Here is a 22,096-nt window from a genome sequence, read left to right as displayed (position 1 = left end):
AAGACTGGTACTCTGTACATATTAATTTTAATGCCCCCGAAGGAAGGTATATCAAAATCGCACCGTCCGTCTGTTTGTGCTTCCCCCGGACTGTAACTTTTTCTGTAACAAAAACAGGACAGGGCAAAGACGGAGCACGCACAGGGTAATCACTAAATGATAAATAATTTGTAACTGATTAGGAATTCAAAGAAAACAAATAAATGATTGAATATTGGCCCACAAAATATGATAAACAAGATCAACAAGAAAGGCGGCGTTCAATGAACGCAACCCCAATATGAATCAGCAACAAGAACCAATGGCAAGGAGCCCAGGCGGACCTCAAACAAAAACAGGACAGGGCAAAGACAGAGCACGGACAGGTTAATCACACAAAGGGGAAGGGGACAATGGGGGGGGGGGGGGGTAATCAAAGAAATAAAAACTAGGGGTAATGGGGAAGATACTTACCGTAGACGAGAAAACAACAAGGGACACAAGCAAAAGTGTCACCAAAACAGTATGAAACAACATAGACATACATCTGAGGAACACAGAGGGGCGCCGCCTTGGAACGGTCAGCAGCTGAAGCTCTGCTTAAGCCGGTGCTAGGGGTCGTGGACGGTAGATTGCACTTTACAGTACCGTCCATAAACAGGCTCAATCAAACCGAGCCTGCAACATTTTTAATGTTGTGTTGGACTTTCTTTAGGGATTCTTATTTTCTCTATTTATGTGCGTCCCTACTTCATTCGTGTCCGGACTGTAACTTTATCATACATGGAGGAATTTTGAAATAGTTTGGCACAAATGTCTACCACATCAAGCCCTACCTCAAAGTTCAAGGTCACACTTACATTTTGAAGTTTCAAACTCAAACCGAGCCTGCAACATTTTTAATATTGTCGTGATGGGCTTTCTTTAGTGATTCTGTTTTACTCTATCCACATTATCACATTAGGCGTTTATAGAAACATACACTTGTGTCTTGACTGTAATTTTTTCATGCGTTGAATGATTTTAGAATAACTTGACATAAATGACTACCACATCAAGACGTCGTCGCGTCGAAGAATCACCTCCCTACTTCAAAGGTCAACTCACAATTAGAGTTTTTAGATACACACATTCGTGTCCGGATTTTAACTTTGTCATGCATTGAAGAATTTTAAATTAACTATGCATAAATGTCAACCACATTAAGACGACATGTTGCATTCAAGATCCCTGTCCCGCCCTACCTACAAGGTCAAGGCCACACTTAAGGTTTGAAGGTACTCATTCTATCGAAAAGAGTTAGAAGATACACATTCATGTCCGGACTGTAACTTTGTCGTGAATGGAAGGATTTTAAAATAACCTGGCACAAATGTCTACCAATTCAGGATGATGTGGCATGGCTAAGGCTCATGTCCGTCCCCACTTGCAAAAGAATTATGTACAGACTGTACCTTTGTCCTGCATTGAGGGATTTTGAAATAACTATGCACACATGTCTATAACATGACAATGTTGTGTCGCGTCCAAGAACCACGTCCCTTTACAAAGGTCAAGGTCACACTTATATATTGAAGGTTCACGCTATCACAATTAGGCCATTTTTTTTTTATATTTTGGTTTACTGATTTTTTCCAAAAAAAGGTAGGGTCGGAGGGGGAAAAAAAAGGAAAAGAAAAAAGTTTTGATAATTATCTTCATGTCTGGAAGGTGAGATACTTTGTAAGTATCCCTTATCTTATGATTAGTCCATCCCGATTCTGATAAATGTGATGCGTACATAGTACTTACTAGAGAAATTAAATGACCGACTATCTAAATTCCACAGTGCTTATAAATACACGTGTGAAAACAAAATAGCATCCACAAATTGATGAAATATCATGTTGCTATTATTTAATCTACACACGAAACGACCTCGCCGACCCTTTATAAGAGTCGGTAAATCTTTGATGTTCACACACATGTAGTCCCAGTTGTTTAATCCGAATCATCAAAGGTGCCGAAACTCAACTGACTTGCACTCATTTATTTATATAACAGAAGTTTAAAAACCTGTCAAGAAAAGATTACACATGTTAAATTATTGCCCAAGTTGAAAAATATTTCTATCGGAAAATTAGCGGGTCAATTACTGACATGTAAATTATTAATCGTAAGTGCATTTTTTTTATTTTGTTTGAAAGGAAACCCGTATCTAATCTCCTTTTAAAGACTATTGTTTTTGTTAAATCTGTAAATAGTGATCTTGTCACTATATTTCTTTTTAAATTTAATTTAATCTGATTCTCATTGAATAAGATTTTTCTCGCTGTATCCATGAAAGTGATAACTTGCGTATTTTGGCTCTTTTTTTTTCTTTTTTTTTGTGTAGTTGTTTTCTTTGACATTTCTACACAATTGGACCTTCAAAACATATGATTTTATACATACATAAGAAGAGTTTGAAGGTAGTTTGAACATTAGTTTCCAAACTGTAACATTATCATGCATTGAAGGATCTTTAAAAAGACTTGGAATAACTCATGCGTATCGAAACTAAAATGTGTATTTAACGGGTAAGACAATAAGAACAAGGATTGCATTGTTTAAGGCCTTTGTTTTTATAGATAGTGTTACAATGGTTGTTAGTGTTACAATGGTTGTTTTCTGTCAGCTTTTCCGAATTCAGATGATGCAACAATTACTGTGACGTCAATACAAGCACACGGCATGATTAAACGAGAAGAAATGAAAATCGGCTGGATTCAAGCAAGCAGGAAATATAAAAACTCCACAGCAGTACATGTTTACTTATGATTTATATACCAACAGTTCATACATGGAAAGGGAGTGTTGGATTTTGATATTCGATGTTACCACGTCACATTTTTAACTTGAAATGCGCACGTTTTACAATATAAGGAAGAAAACTCGTGACTTTGTATGTGCTTTAACATCTGCAGAAGCACGAGCCCTAGTCCGCAGTGCGATGGATTAATAAGTGTACATATGTTAATGCACACGAAATGGTGCAACAGCGCCTATCTTTCGATTATACGTCTGATCCGATACTTCTGCTTCGTTATTTGTTTTTCATTGGCGTCCGCGCCGAAGCGCGGCGCCTATTGGAATGAAATGAGATTTTGTGAAAGGGCGACAGCAACTTCTCGAGCCTTTTATAGTTGCCAATAATAAAAGCCGATCATTCCGATCGGTATGAGGGTGCTTGATTGTTAATTAGTCGCGATATGTACAATGAATGGCGAACTGGAGAATTTCGCAATGCAAACATTTTCAAATGAAATAACCTTTTCCGTCAATAAATCGCGCTCTTCGGGGTATTTTTGCTTATCATTTTGTAGTACACAGTGGGTTATTATGGTATGTTATTCCGAAAGCTGTTAATAGAATGATGAGTTGATGACCTTAATATTCCGAAAATCTATTTATAGAGGGATGTACTCCTAGGTAATTCCCGGTCTCTCCCGGGATTTACTAATGACCGGCGAATAGTACCACACGTTTATTGTCCGGTCTCTCCCGGTTTTGGAGTAGATATCGTTACAGAACAGAACAAATATTTTACAGATAAATAAGCTTTTTTTCAAAATGAATGTTTGTCACTTAGTTTGGTTACAATAATTAATAAACACAGATCAACTCTCGAATTGATTGATTATTATTATACATAAACATACAATTCGAAAAAAAAAACCAACAACACAAATCGCATGTTATATTTTATCTATATGAGATAAAAACAATAAATATGTACAATAATTGAGAAAAAATGTACATTTTTATGGCATTAATATGACACTATCAACTTTAAAACATTTTATATAATTTGTTATTCGTGTTTAGTAAAGATTCCGAGGAATTATTCAAAGTTACAAATCAGATTTTATGAATTATTCAATTGATTGATAATTTAAAAAATGATAAAGAAAAATACAAATGTACATGTATATGGTTTAAGAATAAACAATATTATAAATTGAAAGATTAACCATGATTTACTGACTTTTTCCAGTTAAGTTTTGACTTATAATCGTCGATCATTATGACAATTGAATTCTTAAAATAGTAGTAAACGTAAAAACTCAGTATTAAAAAAGCGCATAAAACACACACAAAAAAAGAAAAGAAAACAATATTCATAAAATCTGTATTTTTTTTTTATTAAAATAGAAATTACATTTATTGTATAATAAACAATTATGCTCAACATGATCAACATGGTAATATAACAAGTGTCATATTGTTACTTAGTGTGAACAGATACCTTAAGAGGGGGTCCTCGTTAATAGCAATAACATAATAAGGGACAATTACACAAGTATGGTGTTGATCATGCGTTACACATATGGATTATAAATGATTGTATACATGTATATCCGTTGCTATTAATAACCACGATCATAAAGAAATAACAAGTAATATTCTAATTTCTAGCATGCCGATCAAAGTTATAAATAATGAACAATGTCTTTCGTCCGTTCATTCAAAAGTGATATACAATTCTGGTAAAACCCAATGAACCATTGAAAAGTTTATAAGAATATCTTGTCATCATATATCTACTAGTTCATCTGCACCTGCTGTTTGGACGCCCTTTGATGCTTTGCATCAATGCTTTTCTTGTATAAATAACAGGTTTGCCATGCTTCCCATCTATTAGCGCGAAATCATTTGGTAGTTATGTTTTGTAGATTACACTTCCGAGGCTGTTAATGCAGTAAGCTATTTTATATGGCGCTCTGAGTTGAGTATATTATTTAATGCATATTTTTCTCCGTAATTGTTTAACTTGCGTGCACATTTGTTAAGCAATACTATATTTTTACATCATGCATTAAACCTCGTCTGTTCATATGACTTTAACCAATACATAGCAATCAGCTTAACATACACCCGAGAAAATAATTATTGTAAATATATAATTTTATGAAGATATAATCTTTATTGAATGTATATATGTTTTGTTTGTGTGTTTTTTTTTTTCAAGTATGATTACTTTATCAAGATTTACGTCAATCTTTTGAATGTCAAAAATGACAGTATGATCATGGTATGTTAATGATAAAATAATACAATAACGCACAAATATTGCGCGATTATTTAACTAACAGTTACCTTAAGGAAAAGGAAAGGAACATATTGCAATTAAGCTTTGAAAAGTTACAGAAAACCCAGATAGCTTTGCCCAGTGTCGGATTCAGGCCCAGGCATCAGGGCTGCAGCATCCACCCAGCTTGACCCAAAGATACGTTTTCAAACTTGGCTGGAATATTTTTGAATCAGTTTCATACATTATTGGCCGAAGTATACTCCCTTATTGTACTATCTAAGTGTTGTCATCTGGTTGTAAATCTCTTTCCTAGATTATTATTAGACAATACATCGAATTGGCATATTTGATTGCCTTGTTACTTTCGAAATGAAAAATGATTAAAACAATTTTGAATAACTCATCTTACAACAATTCTATTTTCATGCTATTACATATAAATGAAATGCAAGTTCCATGTGTGGAAAGGGTGTGTAAAAAGGTTCATTTTAGTATCTAGATTAGGACATTCTAAAATACATTTTTAGAAAACCCTAAAACATAGGATAGATAAACAGTATAGTTATCCTATATAATGTATAAAAACCATATTATATTTTTTTTTACAAATAAGACACATTCAGTACAAAAGTGAAATAGCTGTTTGGTATTGCATATTCTTTTGCAAAATTCAATATAAATATCTGCAAATAAATCAGTACATGTATCTTAATGTTCTTTTATTCAGTGGCTTTATTCATTCTATGTTTGTATAAGAAAACAGTTTCTGGAAAAGACAAAATCTCTGGAGACCAGTTCAAATAAAAAAAAAGATGGTGAAAATAGAATATTCGCACGTCTCCGTGTACCATCCACAACACTACATTCATATGACCAGTAATCCCAGTATAATAAAATTAACAACTTTTATATCAGCTAAATTACCGCAGGGATTTATTAAGTTATATTAAATGACACATTTTGTTAGAATTAATAAACAGTAAAATAATGTTGGAACATGTGATGTCTCTGCAATTTAACACGCATTGATATGAATAAATGTTTCCGGAACAAAATAAAGAGTATTCTGTTGCAGGAATTAAACTGTTTAGCAATGCTTTCATGCATGCGACATTCGCTGTCAAGAAAATATACAAGCATATGTTTCTTCAATACAGGTATTTGCGAACAATTATCTTGTAAACTACAAACATCAGATACATGTATATAATTTTATACATTTTAAGCCATTTGATACTTGCATCATGATCGAATCCTTAATTTTAAAACACATTATTTAACCAAACAATAGTTTTCAATTTGAGTGTTCAAATATAATTGCATTTAGAAAGTAATGTTGTCCATATTGCGATAAACACGATAAAATGAAGGTTATCGGGTAGATATACATGTTAGTTTTACATTGGTACCACATTCATTAAATTCCGTTCACTTCAACTGTTTTTAGCTATACATTGGCTTCTCGTATACTGTAATACATAAAAAAATGTCATTGAAATCCGTTCTTGTAATATGAAACACTGGCTCCTTGGCATCGGGTGTAAAGACATTTTTCATGAAAGCTGTTCTGTATATTGAGAAAATGAAATATATCTTTTTATCAGTTATTGGTTGGTTTATTCAAGTCAAATGTGGGTCCTACAACAACAACGTTTGTCAAGATGAACTTAGTTGAAAGTTATAGTTAAAACACATGCAAGATACACCACTATGTGCATAGTACAGCTAGTGTCGTTGACATCTTGTAAGGAACAGTTCTTAACATCCTCAAACGTGAAATTAAAATTAAACAGATCTTTGCTACGTGAATTTCCCATTTGCTGACAGATAAACAGAAAAAGGCTCGCGTGCAATAAGCTTAATTGTTGTCAAAAAAAGTATCAAAATGACAATGCACAGTTGCAAATGTCATCACAGATGAAACATGGGTTCATTTTATGAGCCAAAACGACAACACCAAAACAAGATTCGAGCTGCAAAGATTGGCAAACGACCATGACCTGCAAATTGACCATCAGTATAAGAAGGATGCCATTTTCTTTACAACTCAGGGTCCGCCATTTAGGTTGATGTTCTAAAAGTAAATCTATTTTTTGCGAAATTTTACCAGACAAACGTTCTTCGAAATCGTAACAAATACTTCCGAAAACGAACACGTTTTGCCAATGTCAGAATGATGCATGACAATGTCTTTATCATAACTATAGTACAATGACTTCCGGAAAGTCGTTGAACTCCTCAATCCATCGAGTTTACCTGAATGCGCCCCTTGTGACGTCTTTTTTGTTCCAAAGCTAAACGGATATTTTTCAGGTCGACAATTTGTTCACCGTAATCACATAACTCGGTTCTGCAATTTTCCAGTCCATAAAAATGACAACGCCTTCAAAGATTGGATCTGGAGACTAAAAATTTTATAACTGTTGAAGTTGAATACTTTGAGGGAACAAAATAAACGATTCATTAAAACTTAAGAAAAATCAAATGTTACTTGCTTTGAAGCATTCATATTTGAACACCCCTATTGTGATGATCAGTGTATTACTTTATTTCGTCAAAAGCAGAAGCAAAATATATTACTCCACTGTGTTTTCTGTTTGTTTGGCTGGTTGTCACGTCAATTTTAACAAATGTTTAATAATATCTCGGCAGCAATCTGACATGCTTTCCTGGACAACTAACCTGTAATTACCTTAAGTTTTTTTTTCTTAAATGACCTTATGCGAATCCCATATGATTTCCAAATCATTAGTGAGGCACAAAAGATTAATACACTCAATGTCTAAAATCAATTGAATGTAAAAGTAATTACGCCTACCCCGAGGATTAAACCAAGTCTGTGGTAATAAGTATGTTCTTAAAGGTCAAAATAATCATGAAGGTAAGACGGTATTTGATTTACAATTATTTTCTGTTCTTCAAATGTTTTTAAAAGGATTTGTTGTAAATTTTTATGAAATTATTACAGCTTTCTTGTAGTTCTGATAATAACCATGTCAACAAACTCGTGAAAATTATTTTTCGTGTATATTATCTTTCCGTCACAATAAACCATAACGTAATGTTCATTAAAATGTGAAATTTATAAAGCAGTGAAATATCAAGGTTCGCTTTTTTATTCCCATACTAATTTTGATGGCGCTACAAGTACATTAATCTGGTCTTTCTGGATAATTATTTTTTATAACTTAATTGGGTTGAAAATTGAACTCTGTAACCAGTACTATAGGGGTGGGAGAAATATCGCATTTTCCAGTTATTTCTCATGAACTGAATCTCTCAAACTGAGTCGGCAACTTTCACCTTTTTATTTGTTTTATTGCTTCTCTTTGTCCAAATTTTGAATCATATGAAGGTTAAGTGCATAAGGTGAGTTAATCGGACTTTTTTTCTGAACCTAAGTAGAAAGATTCCTAAAATATATGAAATGTATTGATAGGTTTTGTTTCTCTATCAATCATTTACAGCAACCATTATAACAAGCATTAAATATGTTTTTACCAATTTTCGAATTCATTGTTAAAAATATACTATGCTTAAATTCGATATTTGAACCTTTACAGTAAGTATTTCTTCATTAAAGTCTTTTTTTTACCAATTTCGAGTTTATTGATAAAGGTACATTATTCAATACGCTCAAATTTTATATTTAGAAATACTGATAATTGCTATAAAGTCTATTATTAAATTAATGTAGAATAAACATCTTTTGAGTAAACACAGAGAAGCTATGATACGTTTAAAATTCTACACAATATAGGAATCATAGTTCGATAAAACGTGTCATAAAAATCTGCCACACTATTTTATAAGAAAAGGACACTTTTTCAAATTAGACATATTCAGTAAACATTTTCCAGATTTCTATTAACTATTGAAGTTAAATCTCTAACATAAAGACTATCCAAAACATAATTGATACAATTTCTGGATCGTGATAAATCTGCATGTAAGACTACGAATATATATTTTGCTGCTAACAGAGGTGAAAGAGAAGTCAGCAATAACGCAGCTCATTCAATTACCGATAGTGTCAAACAGCGTGTAGGAGTAACGGAATTACAATTCATGTCATTTGCTCGCTTTGTGGTAATATCATGCTCCTTGACTGATGTAAATCATTAATATCATTATATAAATCGAAACATTTCTTGAACATTAGTTTTATTTCATTTTTAAAAAACAAATACAAGTCGACACATTGTTATTCTTCATTATGAGTAAAGCTTCGAGAACAGTGTTTAGAACTATTTATTATGCAATACTTAAAGTACAAAATAATTATCAACTATAGAGAAATATATATATAACTGAGGTCAAGTTCGGGGTGAATTTCTGGAACTGTCAAATAGCACGTCACTATGGTTGCTGTTTCAAGCCATGCCATATTTTCTGACTCTCAATTTTTTTGGCGAACAGCAAACTTATGACCTACGTTTTTGTAAGAGAGAATATGGCAAACAGATGCGTAATGATAACAAGTGAATGATGAAAGTAGGTTTTTATTATTTTTATTTTATATAAGTCTCATCCAAGACATGTACATATAATCACTTAAATGTGAAAAACTTGTAAATTGTCATTCTTCTGAAGAAATATAGGAGACTATGTATGGTGTAACAAACATGCTACAAGTATAATAATATACAATCTACATTTAAAAGGTTAGAATACCATTACAAATAGAACACATAAAATATCTTTGCTTTTTCGCAACGAAAATGTGAAGTTAAATATCTGAAAAAGACACATCACATTAGAAATGAACACGTTACTTTAATTTTTATTATTAATTATTTTTCATTATATATTTCTTTTCTCTTTGATTATTTCTAATTCCAGACAAAAGAAAAACTATGTAAACTATCAGTTTGTTCTTACATATAGGCAATGAAATGTGAAACAGCACGAATAAAACAAAACTATCAAAATTACATAAAATGATAAAATATGATAGTTTAAGCAGCAGGAAGAACTAATTTTTATCATTTTTAGAGAATGTTGATCTTCATAGAAATAGCATCTTTTGTGAGAACGTAGAAAATTCATCGATCAAAACAATTTCTGTCGAAGACAAAAATAGAATTTTTTGTGTCGTTAATAAAAGCTATAAAGTAGTCAATTAATACCTCTGAAGTAATTGGTAATTGTCTCAGAGCGTGCGTGTAGGCATTCTGGAAATTCAATCAACGTTATTTGCTCGCTCGTTTCGGTGATTTATGAAATAAATAATCCGGGCAATGTTAGAGTTATAATGAATGTTGTATTTTGTTTAGTAAAATAAGAATATAATTTAAGATTTTCAAAATTGCATAGATTGATAGAAATTGATGCGGACAGGAAAAGTCAGGATGTAAGAGGTTTTTGTTAATTATATGGCGTTATCTTCATGAACATTTATTTGTATCTCAAATCGCAAAGCAATAAATTTAATTTATATTTCTTTACACGTTATTGAAATATATCGAATGAAAACAATGCTTATTTAATCAATGACTAATTCTAAAGCACCTAATTCCATAATAAGTTCATTATGTTCCAAAGTATGTCCGACTGCATAATGCCTTCGTATCAAACTCAATCTTAAATAACAAGATAATTACAGTGCCATCATTCTTAGTTGAAAGATAATAAGAAAATACATTTTTGTATTTTCTGATCGCAGATGAGAAAATACAATGCTGCCATTCAATCTCTGACACAGAATTTCACGACAAACCTAACAACAAGTAGTTCTCAAAACAGCTTAAAACTAGCGATGCAAAAGAAAGAACTATCTTTATTTTGTTACAAGTGTCCAACAAATTACTACGCATTCAAAGTTTAAAAGTAGCATTGGCTTATAGAAATGTCAATAAATGCACAATCACAAATGACGCGGATGAATATCATTTTAATCAATAAATGCTATTTTTAGCGATGTCGATTATCGAATACTGAAGAGCGTAGTACAAAAATAAATCTTGCTGTCGAGTAGTGGAATATATATATGTCGGACTGTTTTGGCGAGAAGAGTTTCGCTAAATTATTTACATCAGTGTTAAACAGGGGTTTATCGTAAACAAAATGCCTCGAAATTGATAAGGATTACAAACCCGAAATGGAAATTTTAAATTTAGAATTATATGATTTTATTCAGGCATTCATGGAATAACTTCTCCGTGGTGCAGTGGTAACGCGCTCGTTCAGGGTGTGAGATGTGTGAGGTTCAAATCCCAGTCGAGGCAACTATTTTTTAAGTGATTTTTAAGGAAGTAGCCACGATATGCAAGGATAAAGTGTGGCTAACAGAAACAATTTTTTGATGCAACTCTAGTCATGCAAAATTCCGTATGTATCAAACTCAAACTGTTATAGTAAAAACTCTAAGCGCAGTCGCTGCATCTCGGTGCCCTGTAAGATGAATTACAGTATATAAAATAAACTTATACAGAAAAATACATACAGATATACAGTACGTTTTAGATTGCAAAGATCAGAAAATACCACAGAGCTTGCAGCCCTTTGATTAAACATGAACGAGTACAAAAATAAAATAAGCTTTCAAGAATCGACTTGTTTCAGTTTGTTCATTAGAGATTGTTAATAGTTCAATTTCTCTCGCCACCTTACATCGCTTCAGGGTATTTAATTTTCAATACACAAGGTATAAAAATCAATTAAACTAAAGTACCAAGATCAAAATGAAGTACAGATTGTTATCTATGTAAAATACACATGTATTTTTTTGGGGTGAAACACCTATTTGTTATTGCAATATTATGTAATGTTATTTTGCAAACTTTAATATGAAAGTATACGATAGCAAGTCAGTACATGTATCTTAATTTTCAAATTATTTATTTTTGTTATTATGTATTATATTAATCTGATAAGCATCAGATAATATCTCCTCTCGATGGCAGTAAAAACGGAAGTAAACAAAAAAGTAAAGTCACTGTGGTGAAAATGGAATATTTCTCACGAATCCGTGGAACCTGATTTTCGTCGGCGGTCTTCTTCTAAAACCTCGTAACTGCAAAATATCAACTTTCCAAAAACCGAAAAAAATACTGTGTTTCATTTAAAACGGGCTATATGATCGCAAAATCAACATTACAAACTCCCTTGTCTATGATATATTTGATAAATTAACTGAGCATCAGAATTTTCAATAAAAAAACACTGTGTGACACGTACGAGGTTTTATAACTGATGTGAATGCAGTTACGAGATATACGGCTTTTTAATTTTTAATAATCGTGATATACGTGTTTTAAGAAGGTATATCAACTAAGTATTAAGTGGCATTCCATTGTTATTTTAACATTATAGTTGCTTATTATATCACATTTTAGCACGGATTTAAATCTCTCTTCGTCGGTACTCAACAACACAACTGTTACTGTATACTAGTTTAGATCTATACTGTTCTACCTTGGCATTAATATTTAAGACAATCAATTTTAGTTCTTTTATTAAATCAAACAACAGTTAAACCTTTCAAACATTTAATACGATACGAATACTAATTATTTTTTCCTTAATATAAAAGAAAATGTAACATGAACAATAAAAAAATGTCAAAGATGCAACGCTCTTTGGAATATTTCAACATAATTATAATACATTATGATTATCATTTACCTTGAAGAAAATGAAAAAAAAACTGTTAAAGACGCAATGATCATTGGACCATTTAAACATATTAAACAAAATGAAACTTGAACAATGATGTCAAGGTAAATGTCATCTGATGTCTCTAATACTCCTAGTTAGCTGGGTGCGAACAACAGTTGGACCATTTACATACATACTTTGGTACGATTATCATTTAATAAATTTAACTTTAACAATAAAAAAACAACAACAATTAAACTTACATATTATGCAAAGTTCATGTCACTAAATAATGCTTTTAACATTTGTATTATCTAGTGTTCATCACAATCAATTATGATTTTGTATTTCAGTTACTTTACTCAATATAAAACAACTTATTGCAATTAAGCATACGTGCTTCAATATATATTTGAATCGTATGTCAGTTATCGTGCTTGAGATTGTCATAAAAACTATGATAATCTTTTGGTATCACGGTCTTCAATTGTTGTACATGCGTATACTTTGTAGCTTTGATAGACGATGGTCCAGTGGCTGCTTTGCCTACGCTCTCAACATTAATTTTTGGTATAGCGGTTCGCGTTGCGCGACGTGGCATATCAATGAACTCTTCGTTATAACTTAGTTTATATTGTATCTGTCCTGATGGAGAGTACTTTATCACCCTAAGATCTGTTACGACTGGGTCACCCTTACTACTTCCAGGTCTGATCGAACTATAATAGTTCAGAGAACTGTATGATTTAAAGAAGTCGAAAGCCAGATATTTCACTTCGTATGGTTGCGACACTCTAGCTTCTCCAATAGCTTCTACATAATTTTGAGGAATATATATATTTCTTTTACACAACCTTCGTTCGATCATACTGTGGACGCTGTCCACCTCCATCTTGGTGTGGCCCTTTTCAAGAAATTTCTGCGTAATAACGATTTTATGTTTGATTGCAAATAACAGCAATGTATTAGCTAGTGTAACATTTCGGTTTTGGTACCCACATCCGTCACTGTAAACTACAATTTGTTCTAAACCAGGTTTTAACAAGTTGCTTAGATAGTCATAAATACAGCTTGCAAAAGCGTCGGCTGTTAGCCCATACTCTCCCTCGTGCCAAAAATAGCACGTGACGTGTTTAGTTGCTACATCGTAAACTGTGTAGTTATGGCACGCCAACTTCGTTTTATAGTATAGGGCACTGGCCTCCAGACGTGGGCAGAGCAAGACTGCCTGCGTATCAATTGTGATGACTAAGTTTATTGTCCACTAATGCTATTTCTTTATCCTTCTCTTTCTCTTTCCTAGCTTCATCTTTTCTTTCAATGTGCAATCTGTATTCCTCTTCTGAGAGATTTTTAGTTTCATAAGAACAACAAGTGTCGCATTGATCTTTACGCGGCTTAAAAATTGAAAGATTCAAACAATTGAATACTTCCTTGAAGGTTTTAATACCTACGATATTTTTATCATTGTTACGACAATCCTGTTGGTAAACTCTATATAGATCCATCACCGTATTGAAGACTGGTTCGATATATTGTTTCATAGAACTGGACCGACAATAATGTGATGGCATCTTTGGTAAATTAGCTAAAAACGTCTCTACGTGTTCTCTAGCTGGCGAATCTTTTTTCCTTGGAATTTCATCACGGCTTTCATCTGGTATCCCGGTTATATTAACCCGATTCACCCAATCATATACCATATATTCGCCAATACCCAGAGTTGATATAAACATGTTCTTGCAGACTGGAACCCGTGTCTCTCCAAACTTTAGGTTGTATTTAAAAGTATGTTTTCTGCGTCCACCAGCTTCTCCTGTACGCCTCTTGGGGATACACACATCCACCAAACCTACTACATACATCTTTTTTTCTTGCCAATTCATATTTTTCCAGAAACTATTGAATATCTCTTGTCTTTGATTTCCACTTATAGTGGTACAACGGAGTGATTTTTCACATCGTTTAGAACATGTTCTTTCAGACATTATTCGTTCATTTCTTTCCTTGCAAAACACATGTTTCCCGTGTTCATTTCTTGCATAGCCTTTGTAATTTTTCCCGTTCATTCTAAGGTTCTTTTGAACATTTTTTTCCCAAGAACTTACCTTGGCTTCTCCTTTTTTCGATCTTACTTTACGTATATTTGAGTTAAAATCTGTATCAACAATCTCTTCATGATCTATATTTTCAAATACGACAGTTTCACCTTCCTCGACAATTTTTGTATTTTCATTGTTTACCTGTGAAGTAGTCTGATACATATTTTGTTCTTCACTGTTATCAATATTCTCATCACTGTCATACTGTTGGTTTCTTTTCTGTGGTGGTTCCCAGTCTTTGTCTGTAGCATCATCATCGTAGTCATAAAATTCTTCTTCCATTTCATCTAAAGTACTTGTGTGGCTATCAGAATCTTCATTGTTATTAATGTCAAAACCAAATTTCTTATTTATGACATCATCTTGATTAGTTTCTTCATCTATGTTTTCCGTTATTACTTTTTGTGGGCCATTAGCATTGTCAATTACTTTTATTTCTGTTCCTTGAATTTGTAAAGTAATGTGGCTTGAATTTTGATCAGCTTCACCATGGGAGTTATATTCAGCTGTCCTATTAGAAATAGTTTTGTCGTTTCTCCCACTGGAGTTTAAGTGATCTTTTTCAGAATCATTAGGGGACTCGTTTGTTTCCTCTAAGCTTTCATCATTGCAGTCTGTCTTAACCAGCTTTCTCTGTATTATTTTTTCAAGAGCTAGCTGCACCATGTATCTACGCTTAGTAGCCATGTTTAATGATTAGCTGTAGTGCGACCAGGTTCACAAAGGTTGCAGTGAATGCCGTTTTCTTGTAACTCGTTAAGATGTGAGTAGCTAAGTGCCTCGTCTGGGAACGTTGGATGAATGCATGTTAAGTGAAAGTATCTTGAGCAATCATCAAAAAGGCACCTTACAAAATATCGTCCGTTTGGTAGAGTAATCAAATAAGGTCCAACTTCAATAATCTGTTGCAACATATGTATAAGGACGTTTGTATCCGGCTTATATTGGCATATATGACATTTGTATTCAAGAAGTTGCGTTTCTTCTGTTGATTCTGTGTCACTATCTCCTGACATGACAAGTTAAGATAGCTGAAAATAATGAAAAATATTTTGTTATCTACTATTATATAAAATACTTTTATTATGTTTTATATTATTTAGAATAATTTCGCCTTAATGTCCAAGGACAAAAACAATCTTAATCAATTCGGTTCTGCTTTCATAAATTTTCTTGGTTGCGCTACTTCAAGTTATATTAAATTATATGTCTGATGAAATGAGAAATTTTTAAAAGACTTACCAGCTTTTAAACAATTAAGAAATATACATTTATATTCCTATATTTAGAGACACTGTGTATAATTATGTTTGTGCTATTTACGGTATAAGTGTAGTGTTTAAAATATAAAATGACGTCATTCAAAATAGTTAAATTTACGTAATAAACTATCTACCCAAATAACCTTGAGCGCAAACTACCAATATCATAGAATAATTTTGATGTCATTCCGACTCCAGTTAAGTTCTAAAATCTCGTAACTGACAAAAGCAAATAAAATATAGTCTATACAAAAAAATTCTAATATGCCGGATATGCATTAATCATATTAAAACTAACATTTAGAGTAAGTTTGCACATTTCTAATTTTAAAAACAGTATTTTATTCTATCAAATATAACAGTTGGAAGGGGAAAATTCCGTTGTTTATTTTAGTAAGAGTAAAATACGTTTTGAAAGCAGTCTGTTTCTTTATTTGCAAAATTAAAGTCGATTTTCTCATTTTAATTGCATATATATAGTAATCTTATAACGTAATATGAAAAAACATGGACTAATATATAACATACTTGCCTTTGTGTAGACGTTTCTTGGAGTTTTCTAGAGTTTTCTGAGACTTCCTCCGGTTTGCAAAATTATGTGCAGTTACGTGGTTTTAGAAGAACAAAATTTGATCCAATCAATATACGTGATTTTATCACGTGTGAATAAATAACGTTTCTGATTGGCTATAACCAAGGGTACTTTTGCAAAATAAGCGGGAATTAGAATTGATTATAATAAGCCGAAAAAACAAATTTTGGCGAAGTTGCACTTACGAGGTTTTAGAAGACCGCCGACGTTTTGCTGTTTACATATTTGAAATAACAAATTTTTATTTTAAAAAGGTAATTTTATTTCGAGATTTTTAAAAGCTATATTTAACGACATATTCCGTTAGAATTTATAAAAGGTGCTATAATGATGTAACATTAATAACATCAATATGCATTATACAATTTTCCTGAAACAAATATGATGATGCTATTTTACATAGGGGTTAAACTGGTTAGCAACTGGTTTTATGCATGCAACGTGTTTTATTGTTTGTCTCGTTTTGACGTCAATCTTTTCGTCATATCTCGGCGGCCGGCACAACTTACCGGCTGTCCTGGATAACTTTTACGTTAAAGACAGCGATACATGCTTCCTTTAATTTCTTAGTTCATAGTAAACTTAATTATCACAGCCGGTTTTCTAACTATCGCCTGCTACAATGATGATTTTAAAAGGTCAAAATAATCATGAAGGTAAGAGATAATATGGCAAACAATTATTATCCGTCATATGACAGAGGATACTTTTCCTTAATGTACATTGTATCTTACTCTGAAGGTTATCAAAGGTTTAATTGTAAATTTCAATGCAATCAGTAACAACATTCTATGAGCACTCAAAGACACGGAAATATATGGTTGATAATAACTATCTGTCAGCAGATTAACTATGTCAAATATTGGTTGCACACGAACTTGTTTTAATTATTTTTCTTATTGGTTGTATTTCTTGATAACGTAATTGTGTTTATCATTGAATTTCAAATTTTCATCAAAATGAATATCTTTGAGCAATTAGAACAAAAATTTAAATAGCAAGAGTATAATTATTATTTATATTATATTATTAATTATTTTATTTACTCATTTTGATAGTGCTACTAGTACATTTATCAGGACTTTCTGGATAACTGATTTTTATAACGAAGAGAAGATTGAATACTGCTTTATCCGGTCCTATGTGAAGTGGAATATGCTGCATTTCCAATTATCATCCTTCAATAGATTTGCCTCAGTTAACGTTTGTTCGATCATGATATGGTATTAATTATATATCCAGTGTTCATTAAAATAGCTTCTTGAATATTGCAATAAATGGGGATTAGACGTTAATGTAAATGAAACCCAAAATAGTAGTTTTTCGTAAGGGAGATGTTTTAAAAGCAGAAAAAAACTGAGTTCATAAAAACATGTAGACGTCTGTAACACTCTCGGAAATTTTCAAAACGGAACAATTTCTTGTGCTTATGTATCAGCTGATACCACATGTATATGCTAATATAATTATGTTGAAAAGAAATAGCATTTCTGTTGTAAATATCTCCTACAAGTACACATATGAGGTTTGCTTAATGAACCTCGTTTATTAAAGAGTTGGCTTACATTTATGTGTATTCAAAGTCAAAAGTCAAAAGTAAAATATTGCACATCAATATTTATGTGCAGAACTTGGTTTTAAAATGTTAAATAAGTTACGTTATCTGAAAAAATGTATGAAAAATAAATTATTGAGACAGAAAGCTATATTTGAAAGAAAGATTTTATCTATGTAGGAATAATTGTTTCAAAAACGGCATTAAGGTGTGTTATGGACATGTTATCATTCTTTATATCTTCTAAAATAAACTTAGATAATTTATAGATTATGCATACAGATATGACAAAAAGCAATTATTATTGCTGTGTCTACAAATAAAAAAATATTTTGCGATAACTTTGGTTAATAATTGTACCGATAAAAATGAGTAAAATTATAATGACAACAGCAGATTAAATTAAGTGTTGTTTAAAACCAATTCTAACACGACCCGCATTTTCCCTATTGAGCATAGAAGAACCGAAAGTGTGTATTATTATGCTATTAAATCACTGTTTGACGTTCTATATTTAGACATTGACGTAATCATTATACATGTGACGTAACCTCTACAGAGAGTAAGTACGGAAACAAATTAGGCGCAATTTTGCTTAATATCAGGTTCGGCAACATTTATTTTTTTGATTTCGTGTTAGAATCGAAATAATATATCCCAAACTGTGATTTTATCTCTGGATAACATCACTGTTTGTCGTTCGAATGCGCATACGCCCTCGTGATATAAGTCCTCGCATCCGAACTCCAAACAGTGATGTTATTGAGCGATAAAATCACAGTTTGGGATATATTATTTCTTAAACAGAATATATTCTAACTAAACAAAAGAATAAATCGAGAACGTCATATAAGTAGGTGTACAACATCACATCATATAGTCTATAAATAGAGATGTCTAGAAGTGACAAGATGCCACTTATACAAATACTGTCAAAATGACAAAGTTTTATAGATTCTAAATGATTGTAATTGGTAAGCAAATCCGAAAGAAAATACCAAACATTATAAATAAAAATAATAATAATAATGATAAAAAATAAATAAAAATAATAATGATAATAATAGATCTAATATAATAATAATAATAATAATAATAATAATAATAATAATAATAATGATGATGATGATGATGATGATGATGATGATGATGATGCTAAAGATAAATAATAACAGAAACTACATAACATAATTATACTGATTAAAATAGAAAGCTGAAATAAGTTGTTGAGTAATCCAAAGGTTTATTTTCCTTTTTTGTGATGAGATTATATTTAAAGGTGATATCTAAGTCAATGGATAATCATCTCTGATCTATAATAAAGTAAATCAAATACATGAAAAAGCAGCAAAAGTTTGTGAAAAGTGGTCAATTTATACGATGTATATTCAAAAAATAATTTGTTATAAAGTAACATCGAGCGATGGATAATGGTTTTCTTTATATACATGTGAAATAATTTTTATAACTTGACAGGTCAAACCGATCCTGCAACATTTCAATTATGTCGCGCTGTGCGTTTCTTTTAGGTTTCCATTTTGAATACTTTTATTAGCAGAAAGAAAAACATGTTTGGAGGTGTACTTAATTAAATGCTTTTATGTAAACTGAAAGCATTGTAAATGTTGTCATTTAAATATTGTCTATATTTAAAGGTTAAACTTGTTAAGAAGCAACTCAAAGTAGCAAAATCAATGTGATATTTCATTTATACTCTGCTGTTTTCAAAAATAAATCCTAAATGCAAAATAATACGTATACTTATGCGACAATATGATTGAAATTAATCTACGTCTGTGCTATGATTACAACGTATTATTGTGACTTTTAACATTTGATACAAGACACCTTGTTATCCGTTATAACCTCATAGACCATATTCAAAAATACACATATACTACGCGTAAAAAGTTGAAAATAATAGGGAAACAGGTTTAAACGTAGAAAATCGCTCGGACATAATGATGGTCAATATTATCAATACTATAGATCTATAAAAAAAGGAACCGGTAATTACCACTGACAATTTGATGATTACAAAATAAACTTCTTTTTTCTAGAACATGGCTAGACGTTTGTCAATAGTTCAGTAGGGCTGTAATGTAGAATGACAAAAAAAACGAGCTATAATTGTTTAATATTGTATCACCGTACTGCCAGTCTCTATCATTATCAAATACATTAAAAGTAACAACTCCTATTATTCATACAATATATTATATACTACAACATAAACGAATCCTGTGAAGAACATTTAGCGAAAACAATTTTATGCATTAGCATTTAATGGATATGAGCCAATAAATAAAGCTTTATATTTCATAGAAAAATTATCTATATGTTGAGGTCATCCATAGGTATTCAAAATAATGAGTCTGTGGAATGTGTAACAAGTATTCTAAATATACATGCGTAATAATAGCGTACATGTGCCATGTTAATTGGGCACCGCTGAACGTCAAATGTTATAACTTAGTTTTGCTAACAACAATACATTTTGTATGACCCCTAGATATTTAGAAAGAACGAAACCTTTTAGCAAAAACATAGATGATAGACATTGAAGACAAAGGTAACCTCAGTTTGCAACCTGGTTAAAGTTTTATTATGCGGATGTTTCTAAAGTCTATATCACTTCAGCACGAACAACGTGACAGAAACGGCAGCTTGTATCTACCACAACCGGTTAGGACCATGTTAAATTGAACTGAACCTGCATTTTTGTCATTTTTCTGTGTTTTGACGCCTAATATGGTTTGACAACGCCTTAATATGAAATAGCCCTGAACTAAAATCAAACTATCTTAAACTCAAAAAATTATAGGAAAATTGTTAGGTGATATTAAATCATAAATGTGTTCGTATTTAGTGTTTACCGATTTGTTGACAATGTAATACTTCTTGTGTTCATATTCCAAATGGCCTGAAATAAATCTACCCTGTTTCGGCAGTACTAGTATTTTGCGTTAAATGCAAGTTTGATTCTGGATTGTGCATACACCCGATGTTGAAAAAATACAGAAATTGAACAAATGTCGATAAGGCTGAAAACTTCTGATAACTGAACGTCTTTTTCATCTGTACAAAAAGTCTTTAATCAAATTTTTTACAGCAAATATTACTCTAATGTGTGCGTACATATTCTTATGTTGTTTTAACTTCATATCCTTTCTTCAAAGCAGTCTTTTGTTCATGATGGGATCAAGCCAGCTGCACGAGCGAACAAAAAGAGATAAAAAATAACATTCAAATCTTGTGATAAAATATGTTACTGGCTAAACGGTCGAAATGGAAACCATTAAGGTCGCCAGCTATGACGCAACAGAAAATGTCAAAGGCTCGGTTTGTTCGAGTCTGTTCGCGTGTAAGAATGATTAATGCAAGCAGTCGCCCAATACCGAGCTATGGAATGTCAATAAAATACGGATAAGAAGAACAAAATATACATTAATACATTTGAACAAGTGAAGTCAAGTAAATTTTATTGATAAATCCGGATACAAATTACAATTAACAATTTACTACTTAATTAAGTGGCATGCAGTTACATTTGTTTAATGTTATCTTTTCTTTAGAAGTTGTTGATATTATTTAGACAGGTGAAAAGTTCTTACTATGTATTATAAACAGCTTTATATTGTAATGTTCTTAACTTTTCAATTAACATGTATACAACATAAAGAAGCATTGACTTCGTATGTCACTAGGTAAAATAGTTAAGAAAGTCTGGATCATGTTTGAATGTCTAAATATACAAGCGTAAAAAAACGTACACTGTGCCATGTTAATTGTGAGTCTCACGATCCTCCCTGCCATACCTTAGTTTAGCAAACAAAATTGATCTTACCCTTTTCACTTCTTTGTTTTCATGTAGGGTATTTAAAAAGTTATGACAAATAAGTTTACATAAAATACTTTTTGTATGACCTATTTAGAAAGAACGAACCTATTTAG

Source organism: Ruditapes philippinarum, unplaced genomic scaffold (genome assembly GCF_026571515.1).
Source record: "Ruditapes philippinarum isolate M1 unplaced genomic scaffold, ASM2657151v2 ctg2143_1_1_1_1, whole genome shotgun sequence".
Taxonomy (NCBI): domain Eukaryota; kingdom Metazoa; phylum Mollusca; class Bivalvia; order Venerida; family Veneridae; genus Ruditapes; species Ruditapes philippinarum.
This window is presented reverse-complemented; position numbering follows the sequence as displayed.